Raw genomic sequence first — 11655 nt, forward strand, 5'->3', positions numbered from 1 at the left:
ACAAACAAGAGTTAGGGTCCGAATGTCATCAATTGAACTAGTCCAGTTCGATTGATTTGGATTAGATCCAATTAAGTTCAAAAAAATCGTGCTAGCACACGATTGAGCCTAACTTTCTCCTCATGTAATCTTTTCTATCTCGACTGAGCCAAATATGATTTGACTCATTCAGAGAATCTTGAGAAGGTTTCTCACAGTCTGACTGGAGTCAATCTAGTTCAGAAAGGATTTATCTTAATTCATGAGATGAATTTAAGATAACACCTACTAATTCCTGTCACCTGCCATTTTCATTTTAGGACATTAGTCAAACGTTGACCGATGGACCTTAGACTAAAGGCCACTTGGCAAGAGGTCATTGAAGATTTTTTGTGGAGTGTCCACCTGCTAAATTGAGCCTCAATGTGGGTGCCATATTAAGATTGGGCATGCACCCTAAGTGGATAAGGATAGAGTCCCATGAGATGAGGACTCTGATCCCTTGATCAACTTGGACTGTGGGGTGCAAATCTCACTGTGCTTATCCAGTGCTGGCACCAACAGTAGGAGGAATTGTGGGGATTCTTATCTAATATGATTAGATGACATCACTCCACTAATCAAATTTTTTTCAAAATTAATTAGAATTTTTTGATTGGTCGAATGATGTGGCACTGCATGGCGCAGCAAGGTCTATTTAAATCCTGTCTGCACCTAGGGTTTAGAGACTCTGTGTAATAACCAACAAAAGCCTAAATCCTCTCTACTTCTCCATGCCTCCTTTGCTCCTTTCCCTCCCCTCTTCACATTCAAGAGGTTGGGCATCCATCTGGTGCTTGTCCAAGGTGTGGTGGCTTTCTGATTAGAAGGTTGTAGAGATTTGTTGAGAAGCTACTGCTCCAGCTTCAGAAGATCTTTTGAAGATCTTCCAGATCAGATCCAGATCTAATTTTTGGAGTAAAGATTTGTGATGAGAAGATGATCCAGATCCTGCTTGAGTGGATATCAGTAGAGACCAGGTGACTGCGTGGCTATTTTAGAACCTCGGGTAATGCTACGATCATCTATAGGGTAATCTAGTTAACCTAGAGGTATTTCTCTATTCCTCATATTTTTAGATTTAATTTTAGATTTAATATTAGATAATAGGAATTAGATCTAATAGATCTTAAATTTGAAATATCATAGGATATTTTTTTTTTAAATATTCTATCTCAAATCTCATTAGATCTGCAAGATCCTACAAGAAAAAAGATGATTTTTCCTTCAACTGGTATCAGAGCCAGGTTGATGGCTTTGTTTCAGATCTAATTTAGATCTAATTTTTATTTTTATTTATCTAATATTAATATATTTTAGATATCACATCAGATATGATAGGATCTGAAATCAAAAAAAATTAAAATTAAATCTAAGTAGATCTAACATGTATGAGTTGCATGACTAGACTAGGAGTAGTTTGATCTATGAATAGTCTTATAGTTTTATATTTTAATATGATTAAAATATAAATTAGATCTAATTTATTCTCTATTTTTTTGATGTTATAAATATTATATTTAGATCAAAAAATAAAAAATAAAATTTTAATTAATACATAAGATTGATCTGTTGCATGTGTAGACTAGTTGTAGAATTATTCTAGTAACTGTCTAGAATAGATTTTATATTGAATAGTTCAATTTAAATTTTATTTTTTAGATATTATATGTGATGTATCAGATCTAAAAGCATGCTAATTAGATCAGATTTTAATACATGAGATGTATGCAAAGCATGTATAAGCTAGATCTGAAATTATATATGTGATATGTAACTTAGATCTAACTAGTTTTGTAGTTAAATTAATATTTCTGATTAAGATGTTTCTTATGGCCATCCGATCATAAGAACAAAGTAGGGTTTAAGATCCTCTCCTCCCATTCAATGGGGTGTTCTTATGGCGTGTAGGGGTGCTGCACGTTCATCCTTAATCAGAAATCAAAATTTATTTTTCTACAAAACCCTAGATCCTGAAATCCTAGGATTTATTTACATATTTTGTTTATGAACCTAAGACTTAATTAATGAATTAAGCTTATAAAATTAAATTAGGTCTAAAATTGAGAATTTCAGATCTAAGTCATTTTCATAAAATTGGATTCGAACTTGGATAGCTCAATTAGGTCTAGTGGTTGATCAAACCGAATCAAAAGTTGGTTAGGTGGGATCATGAAAGCTAATAATTGACCAGTCTAATAGGATTAAGTCTAAGTCAAGATTGAATCATATTTAGATATGACTCGATTAAGTTAAGACCTAATTTGGCTCAATGGTTAGAGCCTGGATTGTAGACTAACCCAATTGATTATGGTTCGATAATTTGGTGTCTAAGGTAAGTTGGGCAGATACGATCGACTGATTTTTAATTGAAAACTACTCGACTCGAATGCGTTCTTGTCAAGTTAATGGCATATCCCTCCCATCGGTCTCACTTATTTAGCCATATGTGTCAATCTAGTTCTGATTTGAGGTGGCTAATAATTCGAGCTATCCCATGTCACTAAGTTAGTCATAATTGTTATGACTATGTCAAGTCAAATTTAATGAGACCTAAATCAAATCTTCCTAAAAAAATATTAAGTCTAAGATCTTCCACCATTGTAGATGTACAGGCCCTTCCCAGTGTTGATTGTTCTCGGCTGGTTACAGTGGCTCAGTTACACTGGAAAGATACAACCATGTCTATTAGGCATTGGATGCTACGGATTAGAGGATGGGTTGTGCTCAATATTTCGGATACGGTGAGAGACCCAATCAGGAATCTGGTTCGTGCAAATAGTGGGTCTGACTTAATTAAGGATTGGAGCAATATTTCAGGCATGGTGAGCTTCATGAATTAGAAACTAAGTTTTGGGTGCACCATGATTAGAGAATTATTGGATAAGAGTTGTCCACTCATCGGTTGACCCATCACCAATAACTATTAGGTGAGGTGGTGAGCCAGTCGGTGAGACCGCACCACCCACTAGAAATTACTAATCACAGAGATTTTCACATCTCTACCTAGGGAGTGTAGGGATCTGAGAAAATAGTGAGAGCTTAATTTATTTAAAAATAAAACTTCTAAATAAATTGATTAAGTTTGATTACAAAATCTAACTAGAAACTCTTGACTCTCTATAGGAAACATGTCTGCGTCCAACCCCCTAACCAAAATACTAGACACCCACAGATTGACTAGACCTAATTTCAAGGACTGGTTGAGAAAATGATTCTGAATTTTGAGAAATTGACTCATGTCTTGGATCAGGACCCACTTGTCATACCAGCACGTCCGACTGCTGAATAGAGAGCATCTCTGAAAAAGTGGATGGATGATGATAACAAAGCTAGATACTACATGTTGGGTGCCATGTCTGATGACTTGCAATGCCAGCATGAGAACATTATGACTACCCGCCAAATGTTGGCTCACCTACAAGAGTTGTTTGGTGAACAAAGTCGCACAGCCAAGTATCAAGTTTGCCAAAGACTTTTTAAGACTAAAATATGTGATGGGCAGTCAGTCCAAGATCATTGTTTGTCAATGATCAAGGACCTTGAGGAGCTCGGTATCATCTTAGATAGGGATTTTTAGATTGATATGATCCTTCAATCTTTGTCTGATGCATATGGTCAGTTCATCATGAACTTCCATATGCATAAGATGCAGTGTACCTTGGTTGAGTTAATGAACATGTTGGTTACGACTGAGCTTTCTTTGAAGGGTTCAAAAGGCTCAGTCCTTACTGTGGAGCGGACTTCTTCCAAGAGAAAGACTTTTGGAAAGAAGAAGAAGTCTGCAAAGAAGCAGAAGGTGGATGGGAAGAAGAAGAAGATGAAACCGAAGAAGAATGCTGCTGAAAAGAGAAAATGTTTCCACTACAATTCAGACGGCCATTGAAAGCGGAACTGTCCTCAGTACCTAGCCATCCTGAAGAACAAAAAGGATGGTCCTTCTGGAGGTATGCTCATTATAGAATCTAATCTTATGATTTCCTCTGCATCCAGTTGGGTACTTGACTCTGGTTCTAGTGCTCATTTGTGCACTTCTATGCAGGGTCTTGAGGAGAGCAGGAGGCTGAGGGATGGGGATATGATCCTATGCATCGAAAACAGAGCAAGAGTTGCTGCTGTGGCCGTGGGAACCTATCCTCTGTGATTACCGTTAGGATTAGATTTAGTTCTTAGAGATTGTTATTATGTGCCTGCAGCAAGCAAGAATTTGATTTCTGTTTCATGTTTAGCACAAGAAGGCTATGTGATTAGCTTTCATAAGAACCATTATAACATATTTTATGAAAATAATAAAGTTGCAAATAGTTTTCTTATTAATGGTCTTTATCAGCTACATATTGATGTATCTGTATTTCATATCGAGCAAAATGTGAATGTCATGGGAATTAAAAGGCCTAGAGATAGTCTAAATGATAGGTATCTGTGGCACCTAAAGCTAGGTCATATAGCGGAAGACAGGGTTAACAAATTAGAGAAATTCGAGCTATTAAGTTCGTTGACTTTCGAGTCATATCCAGTTTGTGAATCATGCCTTCAAGGCAAAATGACCAAGCTCCCTTTTACAGGACATGGGGAAAGGGCCATAGACCTACTTGCTCTAGTACATACAGATGTGTGCGGTCCATTTGATGTGCCGGCTAAAGGCAACTATGTCTACTTCATTACCTTCATCGATGATATATCTAGGTACGGATATATATTTTTAATGAAACACAAGTCTGAAGCCTTTGAAAAGTTCAAAGAATTCAGACATGAGGTAGAAAAACAAACAAGAAAGCCCATTAAGATTCTTCGATCAGATCGAGGAGGTGAATACCTTAGTCAGAAGTTTCTAGACTATCTTAAGGATAATGGCATAGTCTCTCAATGGACTCCACTTAGAACGCCACAACTCAACGAAGTTTCAGAATGGAGGAATCGGATCCTATTAGATATGGTCCATTCCATGATGAGCTTCACAGACCTTCCTGAGTTTCTTTGGGGACATTGTCTCATGATAGCAATATATGTATTGAATAGAGTTCCCTCTAAAACTATTCCTATCATACCGTATGAGATATGGCATGGTAAGAAATCAAGTCTGAGTCATCTCAGAATTTGGGGTTGTCCGGCTCATGTCAAGAGACAGCAGGCGGACAAGTTAGAGTTCAGGTCTTTTAGAGCTCGATTCATAGGATATCCTAAAGAGTCATTAGGATACTATTTCTATATTTCGGAAGATCATAATGTGATTGTGAATCGACATACTATTTTTTTTAAAAAATAGTTTATTCAAGATGGTGGCATCGGAAGAATAATTAAGCTCAAGGAGAATGTCTCCCAAGAGCAACGAGCTAAAGAACCTGAGGATTCAATCAATTAGAACCAGTCCTAACACAACCTCTTCCACCTCGTAGATCGATTAGGGTTTTTCATCCTCCTGAAAGGTACTTAGGTACTATACAAGAGGAAGTATAGAAAATGTTCCTCATGGGAAATAGGACTCATGGTGACAACCCCAAGACCTATGATGAGGCAATATCAGATATCGACTCCGAGAAATGGTTAGAGGCAATGAGATCAAAAATTGACTCGATGCACTCAAACTAAGTCTGGACCTTGGTAGATCCACCTGAAGGTATTGTACCTATTAGGTGTAACTGGATCTTCAAGAGAAAGATAGATGTAGATGGGAATGTGGAGACATTCAAGGCTAGGCTCGTAGCGAAAGGTTATAGTCAGCGCGAAGGCATTGACTATCAGGATACCTTTTCATCCGTAGCCATGCTAAAATCCATCTGCACATTGCTTGCTGTTGCAGCCTATTTCGATTATGAAATATGGCAGATGGACATGAAAATGGCGTTCTTAAATGGATATCTTGAGGAAGATATCTATATAGAACAGTCGCTTGGTTTCACATCCAGTGATGATGATCACAAGATCTGTAAGCTGCAAAGATCCATTTATGAACTTAAGCAAGCATCTCGGAGCTGGAATACTCATTTCAATGATGTGATCAAAATATTTGGTTTCATCAAGAACGAGGAGGAACCATGTGTGTTCAAGAAGGTCAGTGGGAGCGCAGTTATCTTTCTCGTACTGTACATAGATAACATCCTCCTGATTGGAATGATATTTTCATGTTGACCTCAATCAAAATATAGTTGTCTAAGGAGTTCTCTATGAAAGATCTAGGAGAGGCATCCTTTATACTGGATATTAAGGTTTATAGAGATAGACCAAATAGGGTGCTGGGACTCTCATAGAAGATGTACATAGAGGAGGTACAAAAAAGATTTAGCATGAAAAACTCCAAAAGAGGTTTAGTACCTTTTAGACATGGCATTCATCTCTCCAAGAAGATGTGCCCTAGCACATCTGAGGAGATTGAACGCATGAGCAAGATCCCTTATGCTTTGATAATAGGAAGTCTCATGTATGCCATACTATGTACACGACCTGATATAGCCCATGCTGTGAGTGTCACAAGCAGATATCAGTCGAATCCAGACGAAGAGCACTGGACTTCTGTGAAATGTATCCTTAAGTAGTTGAGAAGCACTAAGGATGTGTTTTTAGTCTTTGAGAATGGAGAACTCCAGGTTCAGGGATTTACAGACTCAGACTTTATGTCTGATATAGATGATCGAAAGTCGACATCTGAAAATCTATTCATTTGTAATGGTGGTACAGTTAGCTGGAAGAGTTCCAAGCAGACGGTGATTACTGATTCCACCATGGAGGCAGAGTATATTGCTGCATCGAAAGCTGCGAAGGAGGTATTCCGATACAAAAAGTTTGCCGTAGAGCTTGGAGTGATGTCATCAGATGCCATCCCTAGCTAAGGATCCAAGATCTCACCAAAAATCCAAGCATATCGAGCGACGATTCCATCTGATTCGTGATTACCTCGAAAAAGATTATGTCGAGATTAAGAGAGTCAACTCCACAGACAATGTGGCAGACCCACTGACAAGCCATTAGGCCAGCAGAAAATCAAAGCCCACCTTAAGAAGATGGGACTTAGATATGTAGCCAATTGGCATTAGGTCAAGTGGGAGTTTGTTAGATGTGTGCCTTAGATGCCAGATTGGCTGACACATTCCCGTACAAATGTAAGGGCAAATTTATAATTTTGGCTATAAATGAATAAAAGGGTTATTCTACTATCACATTGTGTACATTATGTCTGTGATACATCCTTTGAGTTAGTAGGAATGTTAATTTATATTTTCAAGAGTTGAAAATTTAAGGCATGAATTTACATAACTAACTCATAAATAGCTCCTGACCATAGGATCATCACGAGGATGGTGATCGATCCGAAAGGTTGGTGTACGATCACTTTTTTAAGGTAGATGTATCTTGAGTCTATGATGTGGAGACACTAAAGCGAGAGTACAGATATTCGTTGAGAATGAGAGTACTGAGCATGACCATCTCGAGCAGTCATAAAGAAGTCTACCTTCTCGTCGATGACTAGCTCGATGCTGCAGCTGTGTGTCTAGTTCTTTGACCTGAGGTACATCGATAGTTCACCTTGAGTGTGTTATAGTTTGACTACACTATAACTCAGTCTCCTAGCCATTTAGAATCTTGAGGTGTATGTTGGTTGTAGCATATTCATTGTAGGAACCATATCGCACCAAGAAGGGATCTATCAACCTCGATAGATGAGAGGAGTAGTCCTATGATGATTGAAAGATCGAGTCATTAAGCTCATGACCATGACAGAGTGAAATAATGGAAAAGAGTTTTCTATTAGGGTTTCACATCATACTAGGATCAATCGAATGATTCATATGACTGATATTGGGTTTGACGAGTTCACCTTAACCCTAATTCAGTCGGGACTCATGATAGAAGAACTCAATCACACAGGTAGCTGCACCAAGAGGTTCATCTTCATTTCTGATGGGTTACCACCATATACTGCTAGGTGTCATTAGTGGATTTTGGGAGCAATTAGAATGATCTTGATGATCGATCATTCTAATTGTCTGAATCAGAAGAGTTCTGGTCCATTGAAAAAAGTTTCGATGATGTTGATGATGAGATCACGACATATCTCATTACCATATAAACATAAACCTAACTGGGTCACACAAATAAGAGTTAGGGTCTGGATGTCATCAATTGAGCTAGCCCAATTCGATTGATTTGGATTAGATCCAATTAGGTTCAAGAAAATCGTGCTAGCACACGATTGAGCCTAACATTCTCCTCGTGTAATCTTTTCTATCTCGACTGAGCCAAATATGATTTGACTCACCCAGAGAACCTTGAGAAGGTTTTTCACAGTCTGACTGGAGCCAATCCAGCTCAGAAAGAATTTATCTTAATTCATGAGATGAATTTAAGACAACATCTGCTAATTCCTATCACCTGCCATTTTCATTTTAGGACATTGGTCAAATGTTGACCAATGGACCTTGGACTGAAGGCCACTTGGCAAGAGGTCATTGGAGATTTTTTATAGAGTGTTCACCTGCTAAATTAGGTCTCAAAGTGGGTGCCATATTAAGATTGGGCATGCACCCCAAGTGGATAAGGATAGAGTCTCATGAGATGAGGACTCTGATCCCTTGATCAACTTGGACTGTGGGGCGCAAATCTCACTGTGCTTGTCCAGTGTTGGCTCCAACAGTAAGAGAGATTGTGGGGATTCTTATCTGATATGATCAGATGATATCACCCATCAATCAAAATTTTTTTATAATTAATTAAAATTTTTTGATTGATCGAATGATGTGGCACTGCATGGCGCAGCAGGGTCTATTTAAACCCTATCTGTGCCTAGGGTTTAGAGACTCTGCGCAATAACCAACAAAAGCCTGAATCCTCTCCACTTCTCCATACCCTCTCTACTCCTTTCCCTCCCCTCTTCACGTCCAAGAGGTTGGGCATCTATCTGGTACTTGTCCAAGGCATGGTGGCTTCATGATTAGAAGGCCGCAGAGATTTGTCAAGAAGCTGCTGCTCTAGCTTTAGAAGATCTTTTGAAGATCTTTCAGATCAGATCAGATTTAATTTTTGGAGCAAAGATTTATGAGGAGAAGATAATCCAATCCTACTCGAGTGGATATCGATAGAGGTCAGACGACTGCATGGCTATTTTAGAACCTCGGGCATTGCTGCGATCATCTACAGGATAATCTAGTTACCCTAGAGGTATTTCTCTATTCCTCATATTTTCAGATTTAATTTTAGATTTAATATTAGATAATAAGAATTAGATCTAATAGATCTTAGATCTAAAATATCATAGGATAATTTTTTTTTGAAATATTCCATCCCAGATCTCATTAGATCTGGAAGATCCTATAAGGAAAAAGCTGGTTTTTCCTTCACCCACAATAGGACAACCTTATGCCAGTTTGATGATCAATCATTAATTAAATTTAAATTTAAGATATCATATATCAGATCTAAATAAAATTAAATTCTAAATTTAATATGCATATATATCATATCATAATGAACCTAGGCTCTGATACCACTGTTGGTAAACCGTAGGCGATTACATGCATGTATTTCAAAATTTTTTCAAAAAATTATAGTGAAAAATTATTAGATTAATCAAATTAATCTAACATCTAATTATTAAATCAATCTATTCTAAGATCTATGATATGTTATGTTGCATATAAAATCTAAAATAATTCAAAGATAAAATCAGCATGCATGCATGTGAGCAGTAAATCACATCTACTTCTAATCTGAGTTCAGAACTCCATACCTGATCACAGGTCGATGATCTCCATTATTGACAGACATGATGGAGAGGATCCTTGCTAGTTGCTCATAGTCACACATACATCCGGTCTCTACAAAAGATCCACTCGAAGCCCCGATCTGATCGGTCTTCTCGGGAGTGCTAGCTCATGCAAAGACCTTCTTCTTGACTGATCTGGATCCTTTCTTCAAATCTCTAGAATCTTTTCAAAGATTGAAGATAATTTTTTAGAGGAGATGAAGAGATAAAAGAAAGATAGAGAAGAAAATATTTTTTTTTTAATTTATTTCTTCCTCCCAAACCCTTAGAACCAAAAATCTAAAATTCAGATTTTTGCGTACACCCCAAGAGAGAAGACCCTCCTCTCTATTTTTCACATCATGAACCATGCCCAAACTTTTATCACATGAAGAGCTCTCTTCTGGTATCTTACATAGATAAAAAAAACCATAAAATCCCCTTTTATAGGTGTGTAAGGAGGTGAGGTGAAGAGTCCTAGTGATCCTGGACTCTTACAAGATTCTGGCTCCCTTCACAATTCCACATCTCAAAACATGCCAAAAAAATATGGGATGCTCCTTCCCATATTTTTTTATGGTAAACTAGTTCTCCAATAGATCTCCCATAAAACATATCCTCAAAAATGTTGCACATATAAAGAGAAAAAAATTTATTGGCATGGAGAGGTCGATCTAGATGAGAATAGATTCTCCTGATAAGGAATATTTTAAAATATAATTTTAGAACCTTTCTTTCATAAAAACTAAATCAAATTTGGATGTGAGATAAACAAGGGAAAAGACTCTTTGATGTGAAAAAATATCATACAAAATAATTTTGTGTGTGAAGATATATGGTGTGCAATCTAGGTTGGCGCAGGGAGAAGAGTCCTATTCCAATAAGGACTCTAAGTTTCCTTATTTAAATCCAAACCAAATCACATCTGATTTAGCCCAAATAAAATATATAAAATCTAATCTAATTAGGTTCATAAATTTTTAACTAAATTCTAATCAAATTAGAAATTGATTGAACTAAAGTTCTGATCAAATCAGGGATAATTCTTCCTTAGCGATTAGATCATCTCATAACCTGATCGGGTCAAACCTAATTGAATCCAATTCAATTAGATTTTATTTAATCTTCTTTATTTAATCTAATTAAGCTAATCAATAATTTAATTACTAATTAATATTTTATTAATTTACTAACACTTGATAAATTAATTTATTATAACTTTTGCATAAAGTTAACCATCAATCAAATTGACGATTAAGCCCTTGAATGATTTTCAATCGTTAATCAGCCACATGATCAGTCAGAAACTTCTTTTGAGTATGACTCCATAGGTTCAAATCTAAGTCAGTAGCATAGAAATAACTTTCTGAATCAATCGATGTAACCATCTAGCAATGATGATCCGACGTCTCGATAGGTCGAATGATGGCGAAGCAACATTCAAGAACCTATTGACATATGGTTACTGTATAATTCATCCCTTTGACCCCAATGCTCGAGGATGACCTAAGATTTAACTGTCAATTCTAGATAAGTCATCCACATTATATTTTAATTTTTTTTAAATCCATCACATGGATTATTCGGATCCAGATTTTGCTAAATTGAAATACATTAATGCATCTCTCCTACTAATTCTGAGGGCTCAATCCTATCTTGACTCATGCACCAACTTGACAAGTACTTGACTACATCCAAAAATCTTTCATCACTAAATTAGAAACTTAGTTAGTTTGGCACCAAAGTACAGTGAGTTGCTTGTAAGTCACTGTGGTGATCTCAAGTCAGAGGGACACTTATACCCATATCCTTCGCGAGCTGCCCTTGACAGCAGAGTGCTCCGCAGTTAGTCACATTCAGTGATGATGTACTCCTATATCTCACCTGTATGCCATATCAGT

This window comes from Elaeis guineensis, chromosome 3 (assembly GCF_000442705.2).
Source record: "Elaeis guineensis isolate ETL-2024a chromosome 3, EG11, whole genome shotgun sequence".
NCBI lineage: Eukaryota > Viridiplantae > Streptophyta > Magnoliopsida > Arecales > Arecaceae > Elaeis > Elaeis guineensis.